Genomic DNA, 12,094 nt, shown 5'->3' on the forward strand with positions numbered 1-12,094 from the left:
AACATAAGAAGTAGGAGCAGGAGTAGGCCATACGGCCCCTCGGGCCTGCTCCGCCATTCAATAGGATCATGGCTGATCCGAATCTAGACTCACGTCCACTTCCCTGCCCTCTCCCCGTAACCCCTAATTCCCTTATCTGCTAGGAAACTGTCTATCTCCATTTTAAATTTATTTAATGTTGCAGCTTCCGCAGCTCTCTGGGGTAGCAAATTCCATAGATTTACTACCCTCTGAGTGAAGAAGTTTCTCCTCATCTCAGTTTTGAAAGGGCAGCCCCTTATTCTTAGATTATGCCCCCTAGTTCTAGTCTCACCCATCAGTGGAAACATCCTCACCGCATCCACCCGATCAAGCCCCCTCACAATCTTATATGTTTCGATAAGATCGCCTCTCATTCTTCTGAACTCCAATGAGTAGAGTCCCAACCTACTCAACCTTTCCTCATACGTCAACCCCCTCATCTCCGGAATCAACCGAGTGAACCTTCTCTGAACCGCCTCGAGAGCAAGTATATCTTTTCTTAAATATGGAAACCAAAACTGCACGCAGTATTCCAGGTGTGGCCTCACCAGTACCCTGTATAACTGCAGCAAGACTTCCCTGTTTTTATACTCCATCCCCCTCGCAATAAAAGCCAAGATTCCATTGGCCTTCCTGATCACCTGCTGCACCTGCATACTAACATTTTGTGTTTCATGCACCAGGACCCCCAGATCCCTTTGTACTGTAGCACTTTGCAGTTTCTCTCCATTTAGATAATAACTTGCTCTTTGATTTTTTCTGCTAAAGTGCATAACCTCACACTTTCCAACATTATATTGCATCTGCCAAATCTCTGCCCACTCACTTAGCCTGTCTATGTCCTTTTGCAGGTTTTTTATGTCCTCCTCACTCACTGCTTTCCCTCCCATCTTTGTATCGTCGGCAAACTTGGATATGTTGTACTCGGTCCCTTCCTCCAAATCGTTAATATAGATTGTAAAGAGTTGGAGTCCCAGCACTGACCCCTGCGGAACACCACTAGTTACTGATTGCCAGCCCGAGAATGAACCATTTATCCCAACTCTTTGTTTTCTGTTAGATAGCCAGTCTTCCACCCATGCCAGTATATTACCCCCAATCCTGTGATTTCTTATCTTGATCAGTAATCTTTTGTGTGGAACCTTGTCAAATGCCTTTTGGAAGTCCAAATACACTACATCCACTGGTTCCCCTTTATCCACCCTGTATGTTACATCCTCAAAGAATTCGAGCACATTTGTCAAACATGACTTCCCCTACAGCAAATTCGGCATTGGATTAATATTGCAATTTTTTAATACTCTCTTACAATAAAAAATGGGCTATTATAACTGAATGATAATATGATTAACTCTTATCCGTAGGGGAAAAAAATCCCTGAGAATTGTTAGAATTTAAACACTAATGGTAAAAGTGAGGCACCACATGAACCCAAACGGCTACTTGAATTATTAATGTAATTATTCTACTTCTTTTGACCTTGCCGACCAGTAAATTATAATTCAATTGGCAAAAAAAGAGATTAATAGCCTTGAGACAAAAAATGTATAAATATTTACTGGTAAGTACATCAGAGATATAGATTTAGAGTAACATGTAAACTTTGGTTTTACTGAATTGTGATGTTGCCGCAGGTTAGAATGTTGTGTTCTCACTTCATTTTTGAGTCCAGTGTAGACTGATGGGGTTAGAATGATCTCTCTTACCTGTATAGGGTTTAAGTGTTTGAACCTGCGCAGGCTATGCTTAGTGGCTGCAAATCGGCAGCACAAAACATTCAAACTGGGCAAGCTCACTAAAATGGAGAAGTATAAGTAGTGTCTGAAATAGAAAAACTCACGCTGGTGCAGTAAAGGGTGTTCTCTTGAATAGGGTTACAACATATTTGGGGCTGATTTCTTTTTTGCTATTTGTTGTAAAATCATAATTGCATTTTTTACACTCTTGTTTACAATTTCACAAATAGTGATGTACGGGGTGGTGTGTATGGTCAGCTTTGCCTCTGACTCGCTGAGCGGTTTGAATCGCTCCCACTCCCTTGGTTCTAGACTTTGGACTTATTTGGGGGTTGTAATGAAATTGCAACAGACAACTGAGTTGGTGAAAAGAACTTGGATTTTAATTTGAGACAGGAAAATATACAATACAATAATCTTATCACTTTAAAAGGGGGAGCACTTCGGAATATACGAGGGAGAATGACAATAGACAAAATACTTCACCCCTCCCAATCCCACTACACTAACTAGGTTGGATTCCAGAGGACCAGGGAAATGCTCACCAAACGACTTTCTTGACAGTTGTAGAGGTTCGCAATTTCGGGGTTCTCTTTAGGTGTGGCGGTTGGGGCCTGCCGTACCCCAGACATGGTGGAAGACTTCACCTGCGTTGGTTTTTCGGTCTTCGCGTGTCCGCTGATGCGGTCGGGTGTGTATTGGATCTATCGGGTAAGTACCCAATTTCCTTTGGTTAGGTATAGGGTTTAGAGTCTTTTTCAACAAATCTTACCCAGGGGGGTAAGTCAGGATAGCTTGTAGAGTGGAAACAAACTTGCGAATCTTCGGTTTCTTCCAGGTTGGTTTCTTGTTGGTCGCGGTGGCCCAATATTACCTAGTTGTTGGTAATATTGTTAATTGTTGGTTTCTTGGGGCCCTTGGTTGCCGCGATTCCTTTCTCCTTTCCTCAAGCCTCCGATTCTCCGACTGCTGTGATGATGAGGATGAATGTTCGATGATGCTGGATGAACTGTTTTCTGTTTAAAAGCAGGCTTCAATTATACCATTTGAGGCTTTGCTTATCTGCCGCCAAATCTTCTCTGGCCCATTGTTAATTTTGGCGGGCTCGTTAACTTTAATAGTTTTAAATTCTTTACTGTGTTTCGACTTGGTCCCATCTACATTTAATTGATTTTACACTAGTTTCGGGATTGCTTTGAAATCGGTTTAAGTGTGTGAAATGGTTTTGGATGTTTCTCTGAGTGGTTTAAACTGTTGTTCGATTGTCTTCTCCTGCTGGGGCCAGGGTCCCCTTTGTTGATTAGTGGCATGAACTGTATTATTCATATTCTTGATGGTTCTGTAATTTTGGCGGGGACTGTCCTTCCGTAGGCCTATTGTCTTTATGTATGAATGACTGAGACGGTCCAGAACATTCCCAGACAATCTGGCCTATGCCAAATACTCAAACTGTTTGTTTTACAGTGCCTCATCCCAACTCCTTTGTCGCAGCCTTCCACAGGCCTGGACATGCCTTTTTAAAATAGCCAAAATCCTGGGGTTTTGACTTTAAGCCCCTTTTGGCCCATTATTCTTTTAAACAGTCCAAAAATCTCTTCTCTTCTTGATTTGGGGGAGTCTGTAGAATTTTGTGAACCTTACAGTGAAGAGAGGAAATCTTCCCCAGTGTTGGAGCAGAACAGAAGAATTTTTACTCTACATCTACCACATGCTATATCTGTAAAGATTGCTGAATGCCTAATTATTTATTCCCTAGTAATCCAATTTCTCACCTTAATGAGCTTCAAAAATCTGTTTAGCTAGCTTTTGAATAACTCACCATCATTTTATGCTTCTAACCTGTTAAATTGAAGAAGAAATAAATGATTAATTTCACGTACTAACAAACTGAATTGCTTGCAGTCCAGGGTGAGAAGTGTTTGATGTGACCTTAATAAACAGCCTTTTACTGGGTGGGATGTTAGCACACAGACTAGACATTCAAGATCTCCATATACAATATCTGTGCTCTAAATGCACCCGCGTCACAACAAAATATAGTCATGTTCTGGAAAGAACCACTTTTCCGTAAAAGTAGATGCATTTGTTGCTTAATGTGCATTTAGTCCAGGAATCCATTCTACAGGTTATCCTACTAGATAAGAACACTCTGCTTATTACAGAAACACAGTGACATCACCATGTATTTCTTCTACTTTTGTAGTGTAACTAGTGACCTGCTATTTTATAATACAGAAATCCTTCATGGAATTTTTTTGTGGAAACAAAACCCTAATTCTAGAGTTTGATCAAGGATGTTAAAAATAACATAGAGTGGTGTAAGTTAGAAGTAATTGAAAATAAAATCACTGTTGATAATGAATGTTTTTAAATCTTGAAACATAAATATAGTCAAGTGTCGCTTATCTGCATATCGAATTACCATGTGTTGAATTATACGCATAGCATCCCCTCCTGACAATCCCATTCCTTGCTAGACCTGTAAATGTCTCACTCCTGGCAAATATCCCTCGTCCTCTTGATGTGATCAATGTACTGTATAGAAAGCAAATGATTTACACTGTTTTGTGTTTTCACTTTTTCTCAATTGAATTTCATGAACACATGAATAACCCTGATAATCACTATTTCTGCCATGCCAACTACTGCTTCTGCTGTTTTTAATCTACCATTTCTTATGTAGCTAACAAGCCCAAACCTCCAAACTGATCCTGTTGCTGCTCCATCCAGCTGATTACTTTGGCTGCCCTGCTGACTCCATTAGTATGTATGGGGGGAGCAGCAATATGACTGAGCAATATTGACGGAGTATGTTTGGGGAGTTTGTCATATATGAAGTAGTAGGTGCCTGTTCTGTTGAAACTGCTAATGGACTGTCATCCATCTTTTAAAAAAAGTTATTCATGGGATGTGGATGTCGCTGGCAAGGCCAGCATTTATTGCCCATCCCTAATTGCCCTTGAGAAGGTGGTGGTGAGCTGCCTTCTTGAACCGCTGCCGTCCGTGCAGTGAAGGTACTCCCACAGTGTTGTTAGGGAGGGAGTTCCGGCGACGATGAAAGAACAACGATATAATTTTAAGTCAGGATGGTGTGTGACTTGGAGGGGAACTTGCAGGTGTGGTGTTCCCATGCGCCTGCTGCCCTTGTCCTTCTAGGTGGAAGAGGCCGCGGGTTTGGGAAGTGCTGTCGAAGAAGCCTTGGGGCAGTTGCTGCAGCATCTTGTAGATGGTACACACTGCAGCCAAGCCTCTTGAGTGTTGTTGTGCTCATTCAGGCAAGTGGAGAGTATTTTATCACACTACTGACTTGTGCCTTGTAGATGGTGGAAAGGCTTTGGGGAATCAGGAGGTGAGACACTCGCTGCAGAATACCTAGCATCTGACTTGCTCTTGTTGTCATGGTATTTATGTGGCTGGTCCAGTTAAGTTTCTGGTCAATGGTGACCCCCAGGATGTTGATGGTGGGGGATTCGGCGATGATAATCCCGTTGAATGTCATGGGGATGTGGCGAGACTCTCTCTTGTTGAAGATGGTCATTGCCTGGCACTTATGTGGCGCGAATGTTACTTGCCACTTATCAGCCCAAGCCTGAATGTTGTCTTGGTCTTGCTGCATGTGAGCATGGACTGCTTCATTATCTGAGGAGCTGCGAATGAAAACAGTATGCAATCATCAGCGAACAACCCACTTCTGAGCTCATGCTGGAGGGAAGGTCATTGATAAAGCAGCTGAAGATGGTTGGGCCTAGGACAATGCCCTGAGGAACTCCTGCAGCGATGTCCTTGGGCTGAGATGATTGGCCTCCAACAACCACAATCATCTTCCTTTGTGCTAGATATGACTCTAGCCAGCGGAGCGATTACCCCCTTATTCCCATTGCCTTCAATTTTACTAGGGCTCCTTGATGCCACACTCGGTCAAATGCTGCCTTAATGTCAAGGGCAGTCACTCTCACCGCACCTCTAGAATTCAGCTCTTTTGTCCATGTTTAGACCAAGGCTGTAGTGAGGTCTGGAGCCGAGTGGTCCTGGTGGAACTCAAACTGAGCATCGGTGAGTAAGGTCCGCTTGATAGCACTGTTGACGACACCTTACATCACTTTGCTGATGATTGAGGGTAGACTGATGGGGCGGTAATTGACCGGGATGGAATTGTCATGTTTATTGTGGACAGGACATACTTGGGCAATTTTTCACTTTGTCAGGTAGATGCCAGTGTTGTAGCTGTACAGGAACAGGATGCAAGTCATGACATATCTGCACATTTACTGTGAGTTGCTGCGCAGTTCTTTTTACCCATCCTAGCCAAAGACAACTGCTACTGGGAAGCATAATACGACTTCTTTAGTAACTCAGGTACTCATGGCTATCTTCCTCTTACTTATTTTCTAATAACCTTTGATTAATATCTATTAAATTCACCTTATTGATATTGTCCATAGCTTACAGAGATGAACAATTTTGGGAGATTACCTGATAACCACATTATTCTCACGTCACAAGGGATGTGAAATAAGCAGAGGAATTGCAGGACTCGATTGGAAAATACTAACACAGACAGATCAGGAAAGGGATCTGGGGTCATAGTAGATTGATCTTTTAAAACATCAAGCCAATATCTGGCTGGTATCAAGAAAACAAATGGTACGTTAAGTTGCAACGTTCCCTATAAGCTGTGCGGCTGCGCAGCTCTCTGTCGTTCCCGCACTGCCCAGGACTGGCTTTTGCAATGTTAAAGTTCAGACATGCGCGAATCTGTGAATCCTGTGCATCCAAAAAATGTTACGGGGAACATTGTTAGGTTGTGTAAATATTTGAATAGAATGTCGATCAAAGGCGGTTATGCTGTCACTATATAGAGTGCGAATCAATTCGCACTTGTGGGAGTATTGTGTGCAGTTCCTGAAGCGTTACTACAGGGAGGATGTAACTGACCTTGAAACGGCGCAGAGTAGAGCTGATTAGGAAATCAGAGATAAAACATCTGCATAAATTTGCAGAACTAGGACTTTTCTTGTTGGCGAGGAGACAACTGAGGATGAATATAGTGAAGGTATTCAAATTAATAAGACTCAGGGATATAGAGGATCAGTTAGGACTGTTTGATTTGGTGCAGGATTGCAGAACAAGAGTGCATTCGTATAAACTGAAAAAGGGAAGACTCAAGTGAGACGTAAGAAAGCATTACTTAACTGTGAAGATGGTCAGTTTTTGGAATAGCTTACCACGGGAGGTTGTAGGGATAAGTAGGTTTGATCTCTTAAGCTCAAATTGGACAAGCATCTTGAAGAGAAATCCATCATTGATTACAACTGCAAGGACAGCAGGAAAACTGATTAAATGGAGCTATGGAGGAGTGGATCACCTACCCTTTACAGACACTGTCCAATTTCCATTCTGTTGTTTTCAATGGAATGAAAATCAAGCGGGTGCTCCAACGGGTGGGTGATCCATCCTGCCAGATTACCACTGGGGCAGTGAAAGCAAAAAATGTCCGCGTGGCTTTTGCTGGTCTTGAGGTTTTCTGTTTCTGAGAGCTCAGATCCCATATTACTGACAAGTGATTTTCTGTTGTATCCCATTCAATTATTTTCAGGTCAGTTCATTTATTTTACAGTAACTAAAAAACAAAATACTGCAAATGCTGGAAATCTGAAATAAAAACAGAAAATGCTAGAAATATTTAGCAGGACAGGCAGCATCTATGTAGAGAGAAACAAAGTTAACGTTTCAGGTCGATAACCTGAAACAATTCTAGCGACAGGTCATCGATCTGAAATGTTAACTTTGTTTCTCTCTCCACAGGTGTTGCCTGACCTGGTAAGTATTTCCATCATTTTCTGCATTTATTTCACATATTTAGGAAATCATACCTGTAAAGTCTGTAGGTATTATGGCGAATTAATACACAGACTACAAGAGTAACTTTAACAGGACTTTACTATTCGAAGGTCAGGGCGAATCTGCCCAATAAATCCTGACACAGCACTTATATACCGGTGTGGTCACCGTCGGTATTACAGTATACAGCAGCCAAGATAAAGTAGTGCCACACCTAAAATAGTTCTCTTAAAGGTGTACGGTTACATACAATAGTTCTCTTAAAGGTAGAACTGTTACATACACTACAATCCTCCCTTTTTAGCTTACAACATACTTATTCCCCATTAACATAACATCATAACATATATACAACTTTATGCAAAACAGTTCACAGATTCAGTCTCTCTGGAGGCTTCCTGACTCTGTCCGGATAACGCCTCGGTGGTGTAGTAGTTTTCGGCGGGGTAGTAGGTTCTTCTGGCAAGGTCGATTCGGCTTGAAGGACAGTGTCAGGTTCATCTGATTCCAGTATTACCAGATCGGAGGTAGGTGCTCTAGGTATCTCTGCTTCAACATTAGCCGTGTAAGGTTGTGAAGTAGGTTGGCCCTTTGTGGATGACCCTATGATCTGGTCAACATGGCGCCTTATTATGCTGTCACCAATGTCCACGGTATACATCAGCGGCCCTAGCCTTTTCCCAATAGTTCCAGGCTGCCATTTCTCGGTACGGTAGTCCCGGGCCAAAACTTGTTGACCTACCTGAAAGGATCTAGTTGGCCTTTCATTCATGCCCTGAAATTGCCAGTTCTCTACGTCCCTTCTGACGTTTGGCTTAATCAAATCCAGCCGGCATCTTAGTCTTCTATTGAAAAACATCATGGCGGGAGTTTGGTTTGTGACCGCGTGTGTTGCATTCCTGTACGCCAACAAGAAGTTATCTACCTTATGTTGTAGGTTTATGTCTTCATTACCCATGGCCTTTATGGCCTTCTTGAAGGTCTGGACAAACCTTTCAGCTAATCCATTGGTGGCGGGATGGTATGGGGCTGACATGTAGTGCTTGACCCCATTGCTTTTTAAGAACTTCCTGAATTCTTCGGACACAAATTGCGGTCCACTATCAGAACAGATCTGTTCCGGCAGCCCATTCCTGGCAAATATGGTCCTTAATACTGTGATGGTTTTTTCCGTGGTGGTGGAGGACATCTTTATTACCTCCGGCCACTTGGAGTGTGCATCCACCGCGATTAAAAACATTGAGTCCATAAATGGACCAGCAAAGTCGATGTGTACCCTTTGCCAAGGAGATGAGGGCCACTCCCATGGATGCAGAGGAGCTTGTGGTGGCGCGTTTTGGACCTTCTGGCATCCTAGACAGCTCTTGGTTATTTCTTCGATGTCTCCATCAATACCTGGCCACCACACAAACGCTCTTGCTAGGTTCTTCATTTTCACTCCACCCAGATGCCCCTCGTGAAGCTCCTTTAGCACTTTATCCTGGAGTTTGGGTGGAATCACCACTCTAGCTCCACACATCAAGGTTCCTCGGCACACTGACAGCTGTTCTTTTCTTTGCGAAAATGCTGGCAGCGTTGGTTCGCCATGTGCTGGCCATCCCTCCACTGTTAAATCGTAGACTCGTGAGAGAGTCGGGTCATTCCTTGTTTCATTTTCGATCATCGAATTTGTTACTGGTAGACATTCCACTATGGATGAGTAGACCATCTCTACCGGGTCCACTGTAGCCGCCTCTTCTACTACTGGCAACGGTAGGCGCGATAACCCATCAGCATTTCCATGCTGTTTGGACCTTTTGTATTCGATGTCATATTGGTGTGCCCCAAGTAACACGGACCACCTCTGTAGCCTTTGCACTGTCATAGTGGAAACGGCCTTGTTAGGATTGAATATGGACACCAACGGCTGGTGGTCTGTCAGTAATGTGAACTTCTTGCCCTGCAGGTAATGATTGAATTTCTTTACTCCCCACACAAGGCTGAGGGCCTCCCTATCTATCTGAGCATAATTTCGCTCAGCGGAGGTCAATGATCGGGACGCAAATGCGACTGGCCTTTCCGAGCCATTTGGTAACTTGTGTGAAAGTACTGCTCCAATTCCATAAGGGGAAGCATCACAAGCTAGACGAAGAGGTAACGTTGGGTTGAAATGAGCCAACACTTCCTCAGAGGTAATCAACGCCTTGCTTCTGCGAAAGGCCTTCTTACAGTCCTCGCTCCACTTCCATGGTACTTCTTTCCGCAACAGGGCATTCAGCGGATGCAGCACCGTGGATAGATTTGGCAGAAACTTGTGGTAATAATTAATCAGCCCCAGAAATGATCTCAACTGTGATACATTTTCCGGAGCGGGGGCCTTCACGACAGCTTCTATCTTGTCAGGTGACTTGTGCAACCCCTCTTGGTCAATGACATGACCGCAGTACGAGATCCGTTTCTGGAAGAACTCACATTTCTGGCGATTAACTCGAAGGCCATATTCCTTCAACCTGGTGAGCACCAGTTTCAAATTTGTGAGGTGTTCCTCCTCGTCTTCTCCCGTAATCAGGATATCGTCCAAGTAACACTGCGTGCTTGGAATACCCTGTAAGACCTGCTCCATGGCCCTCTGCCAAATTGCTGGAGCCGAAGCTACTCCAAAAACCAGTCTATTATAACGATACAGGCCTCTGTGCGTGTTGATTGTGAGATACTGGCGCGACTCTTCCTCGACTTCCATTTGTAAGTATGCTTGTGCCAGGTCTATCTTGGTGAAGTGTTTCCCGCCAGACAATGAAGCAAAGATATCCTCAATCCGCGGAAGCGGGTATTGTACCGTGTGAAGCACCGGATTAACTGTGATCTTGAAGTCTCCGCAGATGCGGACCTTTCCCGGTCCCCCTGGCTTGTTACTTGATGAAGACTTCATGACGGGAACAATGGGCGTGGCCCACTCACTCCAGTCCACCTTAGACAGTACCCCTGAACGTTCAAGCTCTTCCAGTTCTGCCTCCACAGCAGGTCGTATCGCGTAAGGTACCGATGTGGCTTTGAAAAATTTTGGGCTTGCATGCTCTGCAATCTTGATTTTTGCTTTAATTCCTCTCAGTGTTCCCAGTCCTTGCTGGAATACCTCTTTAGCTTCGTCCAATATTCTGGACAACCGTTCAGGTTTGACATCTTCCTTTCCGGAATCTACCGTCATTGTGTTTAGTGAGTGCCAGTCTATCTTTATTTTCCTGATCCACTCCTGTCCCAGAAGTGGTGGACCTCCCTCGGGCAGCACATACATGTCCATCCCTTGGTGATCTTTGCCCTTGTATCTCACCTTGACTTTTATCTTTCCGATGGGGTATACTTTGTGCCCCGTGTATGTCTGCAATACTATCTCCGTATCCCGTAGGGGAATATGTTTGAATAACTTTTTGTAATCTTGCTTATTCATGACCGTCAACGCCGATCCGGTGTCCACTTCCATCTTCACTTGGACTTTTGCAATCTGTAGTGTGACCCAGATAGTTTGTCGGTCAGCTTCTTTACTCACATTGTGAATCCGCAGACTACCCAGTTCCTTGCTGTTGGAGTCTGAGTCCGAATTCTGTTCATCTGGACTCTTCCCAGTCACCTTATGTACCTTTCTGTACTTCTTCTGCGGTGACTTATTATTGCTGGTCTTCTTTCCTGACCGGCATACCTTAGCTATGTGACCAAGCTTGCCACATTTTCTACATTCCTGGTTTTTAAACCAGCATTGGTTCTGTTCGTGTGTTGTCTTCCCACAACGATAACATTTCATTGTACCCGAAGTCATTTGATCCACACTGAGTACCGCTGTCTTCCGCTGCATTTCCGCCATCCCTCTCGCTGCGGCTTCGTGCGATGCTGCAATAAGGACAGCCTTATCAAGTGTAAGATCGTTCTCTTTGAGCAGTCGTTTTTGTGTTCCTTCCTTCGACATCCCGCACACGAACTTGTCTCTCAGTGCCTCTGTCAGATTTACCCCAAACTGACAGTATTTTGCTAGCCTACGCAGTTCAACCAGGTACTCCGCGTTGCTTTCCTCTTTTCGTTGCGTTCTCACGTAAAATTTAGATCGTTCCGCTAACATCAGCGGTGCGGGGTTAAAATGATCCTTCAGGACAGCAACAATATTAGCGAAAGACTGATCCGCCGGTTTAGCTGGTGATAGCAGATGCTTCAATAACCCGTATGTCTTCGCACCCATTGAGTTTAGTAAGGTTAGAGCTTTGTCATAATTTGCTATCTTATTGACCTTACAATATATCTCGATGCGTTCTACATACGTGGTCCAATCTTCCACATCGGAATCGAAACCGTTCATGTTACCACGCTTAGGCATCTTCACACTCTTCCTGGGAAACAACAACGAAATATTTCTTTAACTTTTTTTTTTCCAAAATGGCGGTTTCCCGCGCTTGTCTTCTTTCCCCGCCCACTTTCAAAATGGCGGTTTCCCGCTTCTGTCTTCTTCCCCGCCTACTGGCGGCTTCCCGCGT

General features: G+C 43.9%; 1 protein-coding gene and 1 pseudogene across 1 annotated transcript in view; one reads left to right on the forward strand and one right to left on the reverse strand.

Annotated features, from left to right (window-relative positions):
* Window positions 1-12,094, reverse strand: part of LOC147109791 (histone-lysine N-methyltransferase PRDM9-like) — a 502,134-nt pseudogene that overhangs the window by 105,631 nt on the left and 384,409 nt on the right.
* LOC147109792 (rap guanine nucleotide exchange factor 2-like) overlaps window positions 1-12,094 on the forward strand; it is a 112,469-nt gene that overhangs the window by 35,008 nt on the left and 65,367 nt on the right.

Source organism: Somniosus microcephalus, chromosome 12 (assembly GCF_052327205.1).
Source record: "Somniosus microcephalus isolate GS21.2 chromosome 12, FLI_Smic_1.0, whole genome shotgun sequence".
Lineage (NCBI taxonomy): Eukaryota > Metazoa > Chordata > Chondrichthyes > Squaliformes > Somniosidae > Somniosus > Somniosus microcephalus.